The sequence below is a fragment of the Triticum dicoccoides genome, chromosome 5B (genome assembly GCF_002162155.2).
Source record: "Triticum dicoccoides isolate Atlit2015 ecotype Zavitan chromosome 5B, WEW_v2.0, whole genome shotgun sequence".
NCBI classification, from domain to species: domain Eukaryota; kingdom Viridiplantae; phylum Streptophyta; class Magnoliopsida; order Poales; family Poaceae; genus Triticum; species Triticum dicoccoides.
The window spans coordinates 25,071,036-25,077,858 of record NC_041389.1 but is presented as its reverse complement, the minus strand read 5'-3'; the positions used below and the strand labels follow the sequence as shown (position 1 = coordinate 25,077,858).

The following is a 6,823-nucleotide window of genomic DNA, read 5'->3' as shown; positions in this document are numbered from 1 at the left end:
CTCAGACTGGGTGAAGCCGAAAGCTAGCGTTCTTAAGGTAATATTCGGTCGGTGACTTGAAAGATGATTTTTTACCTACTTAATTATCTGCCCCCAGATGTTTTTCTGCTTTTTTCGCAGTCCGGACATGCACTTTAGGGCATGCCTCCCCCATAGGAAAGGAACCCTTAACGGAACTATTCTCCCTGGAAGATGTTTCTTACTAACCATGTAATATAATATAACTAGTTGGGCACTTGTCTGATAAAGCACTAATGACCCCTACGCCTGGTCTCCATGCATACCCCGGTTGTTTCATAACCGAGAAGGTATTCGGACACACTCCGTACTCTAGGGTCCCGAGGTCGAAGCGAAAAGGTCGGCAAAGACAAACGATCTACAATCCGGCTAGAAGGCATTTTACATGTCATTTTATAATACATTGTTAAATTGACTGACTGTATTCTTCCTCAATCCCGTCTAACAGGCTGTCTAATTTACAGTCCTGTTGGGAAAACTTAGCGGCCAACTCTACTTGGCCGTATACTAAACTTACAGGGATCTCCTTCCCATCGGGCCCCACAGGTCCGACTTCGGCCATGTGGTTGGGATCCGCCTTCTTGTACCGCGTCTTCACCATGGCCCAGGCCTCCCTGGCACCTTGGCGGCAGGCTGATATCTTCCATAAATGGAAGCGCTGCCGCACTCCCTGAAGCTTCTCCGCAAGCTCCCCAAGGCCCTCGGGTAGGGAGAAGGCTGGCCATAAAGCCTGGATGACGCCGCGCATTGCCTGCCGAACTCGTTCGATCAGTTGCAACAGCTCGGGAAGTTGATCACCCGTTGATACGGGCATCTCCTCCGCAGGACGACCTGTGAGTATACCTACAGACATATTTTGTCAATCGACTTCCTCGCCGGACTCTTCTTTTCAAAGGAGTTCGCTCAAGCACTTACTATAAATGCCGCGACAAAGTCGCTGATTCTCCTTAATGGAGCCGGACAGCTCGGCCCGAACGCCTTTCATCTCTTCTCCAAGCTGGGCATGGGCATCTTGGAGTTTGTTCCTTTCTTGCTGTACTCTATTCAGCACCCTCTCGCCGGCCTTCAGCTGGCGCAGAAGTTCTTGCCTGTCCGGATCTTGTCCGGCAGCACCTGCAACGTCATTATCAGACTTGCGCGCAGGCCAAACACTACTTATCTTTTTAAATAATGTGTTGCCATGAGAGGTTCCTGTGTTTCCTCCTGCGGCAGCGAGTGCGGCCTCAAGTTGAGCCTTACACTCTTGCAGCTCCTGAGATAGTTGGGTATTCTTCTCGGCAAGACCCTACGTTTCATATGATCCTTAAATCAGTTAATATAACTACTTTAAGTCTCGGGGGCTACTGGCATATATAACTATTAAATTCTCTTACGCGTATGTCTTTTACATATTGCTCCGTGGCTCTGGTAAAACCATCTTGAGCAGCACGAAGGTGCGCGTCCCCCACGTTAAAGGCATTCAACGCCTCGGGGGAGAAGCACGCGTCACGAAATACTATCCGGCGGCGCCTATGGTTCATGGCGCTCTCCACCTCAGACTTGGTGGCGGACAGTCTGTCGGCATCCTCTGTCGGAGGAGTGTCCGGCTCGCGCCTTGCGCTCGCCTCCCCCTCCAGGCCAGGCGCTGGAGCTTGGCTGGTAGAAGCCGGATTGGCAGCCTCTACACTCGCAGTCCGGCGTGCGCTTTTTCCCCTACAAAAGTCATGAGCACTCAAACGTTTCCTAGGAACGTTGCTCCAAATAATGAATTGTGAGCTATACCTTTGCGGCGACGTTTCAGCTCGCGCCGCGCTCCTCTTCCGTCTACTGGTCCGGACTGGCCTTTGATGGTCAGCCGCTGCGGGCTCGGCTTCCCGCCCTAGAGGCGCCTCCTGCACAGCGTCATCATATACGATGGTCAGAAATAAGCAAGGAAGGAATAACGGTGTTAGGACTTCGGTCACAATCACCTGGGAAGCCGGATATAGCCCGGGATAGTCGGCCGTAATGGCGACTAAAGCATTATCCATGCTGAGCTGGTGGAACACCCCGTCGATTAGCTCCACTCCTATGTCCGGATCCTCTTCGGAGGCCGGATCCCGGGATCTCTCTGGATCCTCGGGTTGCGGAGCTGGACTTAGCATGTCCTCCACCATCCGACGCAGCTCCTGCGTCGAAAGAAGAACACAATATAAGAAACTTAAGTTTCAAAGGCATGGGTTGGACACGCGAAGTGTTCGCTTACCCAAGGCCGGGGATTATTCATGGAGAACCCATTTAACGGGTTCGTCCGAAGGAAATCCTCCTTCTCCCCCTTATACAGGCCGGACAGGATCTTCACCAGGTCTTCAGCCGAATCCGGCCCTTTGCGGCCATGACGGGTGGCATCGTCCTCCCCGTTGAAATCCCACATGGGGTGGCCCCTGTATTGTAGTGGCCGCACTCCCCGCATAATGCATGTTGCCATGACTCCAATCATGGTCAACCCGGAATGGGCCAGTAACCTTATCCGGCCCATCAAATAATGGACGCTCTTGTCTTCCTCCAGTTGGGGGCTCTGTGGGCGCCAACTAAGGCGTTTCTTCAGAGGAGCATTGTTGAACTCCGGGAGGCCGATCCGAACAGGGTCCGGCAGCGGAGCGTCTTCTATATAAAACCATAATGAAGGCCAGTCTTCGGACGCCTTCTTAGGGGTTCCGGATGGATATCCGGTACCGGCAATGCGCCATATTTCGGCGCCGCCCACTTGATATATGGACCCCTCGTGAGAACGGGGTACAAGGCAAAACAACCTCTTCCACAGTGCGAAATGGGGCTCGACGCCCAGGAATAGCTCGCAAAGAGCTACGTAACCCGCAATATGCAGGATCGAGGCAGGCATGAGGTGATGAAGCTGGAGTCCGTAGAACTCCAGGAGCCCGCGGAGGAACGGATGTATAGGAAATCCGAGCCCCCTTATCAGATAGGGGACGAAGCATACCCGCTCCCCTTTGTTGGGACTTGGGGTAGCCTCCGCTTGCTTCCCGCCTTTGTAGGTGGCCAGCCCGGCTCGAACCGGAACCATGAAGGCCGGAGGGAGATATCCCCCCGCTTGGAGCTTCACCAGCTCGTTGTGCGGAACAGAGCATCTCCTCCAATCTCCTGGCAGAGGGCTGGGAGCGCGAGAAGAGGAGCTGCGTTGACGGTCCATGATGGAATGGATTCTTGGTCGAAAGCACTCCGATGAGTATTCGCGGGAGGAAGATGGCGATTTGGATCTGGATTCTTGCCTCTCTTATAAGCGGATTATTCGCACAACTAGGGGTAAAACATAAAAGACACCCTGGCTTTTCGCATTCGTGCGACGCGTGGAAGAAGGCCATTATTGGGCGTGGGAGCCAATAAACGCAACATTAATGAGGAAGCCGGACACTATTCGGCGGGTACATGGAACTTGAAGGAGAACCCGCCTTGCAACGCCGAAGACTACACACATGCTGGACTTATCGTCATTGAAGACTGGTTCGGGGGCTACTGAGGGAGTCCTGGACTAGGGGGTGTCCGGATAGCCGGATTACCACCATCGGCCGAACTATCGTCGGCCGGACTATCATCATCGACCGGACTCCAAGACTATGAAGATACAAGATTGAAGACTCCGTCCCGTGTCTGGATGGGACTTTCCTTGGCGTGGAAGGCAAGCTTGGCGATACGGATATGTAGATCTCCTACCATTGTAACCGACTCTATGTAACCCTAGCCCTCTCCGATGTCTATATAAATCGGATGGCTTTAGTCCGTAGGACAACAACATCAACCCTTACAATCATACCATAGGCTAGCTTCTAGGGTTTACCCTCCTTGATCTCGTGGTAGATCCACTCTTGTAAACATCCACAATATCAATATCAATCAAGCAGGACGTAGGGTTTTACCTCCATCAAGAGGGCCCGAACCTGGGTAAAACATCGTGTCCCTTGTCTCCTGTTACCATCCGCCTAGACGCACAGTTCGGGACCCCCTACCCGAGATCCGCCGGTTTTGACACCGACACTCGCTACTATTTATCTTATCACAAAACTATCTATCACCTACTATTTCAGTGCTTGCAGAGAAAACCTTACTGAAGACCGCTTATCATTTCCTTCTGCTCCTCGTTGGGTTCAACACTCTTACTTATCGAAAGGACTACGATAGATCCCCTACACTTGTGGGTCGTCATGCCCCGCCTCAATCTCGCCCTTCTTCTTCTCAGTGTGCGGTCTCGTGTCTCCCCTCCTCCAATGGCGGTTGCTGACCGCCACCAAGTATCTATCGCAAGAGGCTTCTATGAAGGTCAACAACTAGTGTCGCGTTGCGTCTTGCTACGAGCGACAACTATTCTTGTTGCAAACGTGGTGACCGCGGGGGTGGGACGACGACATGATATTTCCATTTTGTATCATGTTTTCCTACTGTTATTCATTATGTTTTGGGCCATAGTTCACTTTATGATGCAATTCTAATGCCTTTTCTCTCTTAATTTGCAAGTTTCACATGAAGAGTGAGATTGCCGGCAGGTGGAATTCTGGACCTGAAAAAGCTGCAGCGGAGATAGAAATTCTCCACAGCTCCAAACGACCTTAAAATTTACGGAGAATTATTTTGGAATATATAAAAAATACTGGCGGAAGAAATACCAGGAGGTGGCTCTACCAGCAGGCCTTTGGGGTCCATCTTCTCATATATGATGCTATTTGCCCTAGAAAAATCAGGAGAAGACTTTCAGGACGAAGCACTGCCATCTCGAGGTGGAGCTTGGGGAAGAGCACTTTTGCTCTCCGGTGGGGCAATTCCACCGGGGATATTTACCTCCGGGAGGGGAAAATTGAAGCCATCGACATCACCAATGATCCTTGCAACACTCTGTATTTATTGTGGGGATCAATGGAAGTGCTTTGAATTAACTCTCATATATGTGAAATAGGATTGTTCCATAGATAAAAATTTACAGAGAATTATTTTGGAATATATGTGATTTTTTGGAAAAAGAATCAACGGGAACTGATGCCCGAGGGGCCCACAAGCTCGAGGTGCGCGCCCACCAGGCTTGTGGGGTCCCTATAAAGCGGTTAATGCCCTTCTTTCGCCACAAAAAAGATAATATCTGGAAGAAAATCCCTTCAAAATTTCATCCCAACCGGAGTTACAGATCTTCGGGAATTCAAGAAACAGTGAAGGGCCAGGAACAAGTTACACACAATAGAAGAGAACACACACGCAGAGAAAGAGAGAGAGATCCAATATCGGAGGGATGCTGCCACTCCACCGCCATGGAGGTCATGGACCTGATGGGAAACCCTCCTCCCATCTAGGGGGCCAAGAAAGAAGAAGGAGGAGGGCTCTCTCACCCTCTCTCCTGGTGGCGCCGGAACGCCGCCTGGGCAATCATCATGTGACGACAGTCATCATGTGGAATTCTGTTTCGTCGAGGTTTCTGGAATATTTGGGTATTTATAGAGCTGAGAGGCGGTGGAAAGGACCTTTGTGGGTCCCACTATCCATCAGGGCGCGCTAGGGGCCTCTGGCGCGCCCAGGTGGGTAGTGGGCCCCACGGGCCTCCCCTCTGGCACTTCCTTGGCTCCCAAGTTGTCTTCTAAGCAGAAAAAAAATCTCGAAACAGTTTCGCTGCGTTTGGACTCCGTTTGATATGGATATTCTGTGAAGTAAAAAACAAGCAAAAAACAACAACTAACACTGGACACTATGTCAATAAGTTAGTCCCAAAAAATGATATAAAGTTGTTATAAAATGAATATAAAACATCCAAGAATGATAATATAACAGCATGGAACAATCAATAATTATAGATACGTTGGAGAAATATCAACGATGCAAATGCTTTGGTTCTTCGTCCTTCCTATTTCATAGAGCTCTGTTACAGTGATGACAACCTTTCGCCCGACCTTCGGACGACTGTGGAGCATGATGTACACAACACACTTGATTTTTACAGGAGTAGTAGATAGATAGACTGTAGATTTTTGAGGTGTGTTTTAGTGAACTTGCTACTTGCTTGTTGGATGGGTCCCACAAAGAAGAGGAAATGCGGACCAATATGTGGTTGGATGGTTAGGAGGACAGTGGTATCCCAATCCCATCAGATTTTAAGTCTTAAACTTGACACTGGTGCTCGCATAATTGCTGGATTTATTTCAGTCTTCCAGCTTTGTTCATTCAGTGGGAGGATACGGTCCCGTCGACGGCAAGGCGCCTTTGGTGACTTGGTAAAATCTCAGGATGCTATGCCGGCTCAATCTCTGGGAGGTGCTCACAGGGGTTGCGTGTGCGTGCGTGCGTTCATAGGGGTAGTGCATGCTCGTGTATGTGAGCGATTTCGATTGTACTGCGTTAAAAAAAAAGGAAATTGGTCTTTTTAGGGATAGAAGAGGATTTTTTTTTTGAGACAATTGGCGCGGGGCGTGGCCTGGGCGTGGGAGGGAAGCAGCGCGGGCTGGGCCGAAATTTCCCCGAAACTCTCGGCTTCTCTCTACTCGGCTCCCTCCCTGTCGCCCGGACCCGGTGGGGAAAATCTTTCCCTCCCCTCTCCGCCGCCCGCCCGCTTCCGCTTCGCTCCGCCGTCTCCAATCCCTACCCAAAAGAAACCCTCCTCCGCGGGGCCCCCGCTTCCGCCCCCGCCGCCGCGTTCGGGACGGAGCGAAAGTGAGGTCGGGCCAGGCGTGGCCTGGGAGGGGATTCGGATGCTGCTGGCAGCAGTCTAATGGCGCAGGCCGCCGTCGAGCCCGCGGCGAGCGGCGGCGCGTTCATCGGGAGGCCGGCCGAGGCCCCGAGGATGAAGCGGAAGACC

The 6,823-nt window shown here is 51.4% G+C and overlaps 1 pseudogene; it reads left to right on the top strand.

The window, feature by feature from the left end:
• The first annotated feature begins 6,492 nt into the window (after positions 1-6,492).
• LOC119307156 overlaps positions 6,493-6,823 on the top strand; it is a 5,849-nt pseudogene continuing 5,518 nt past the window's right edge.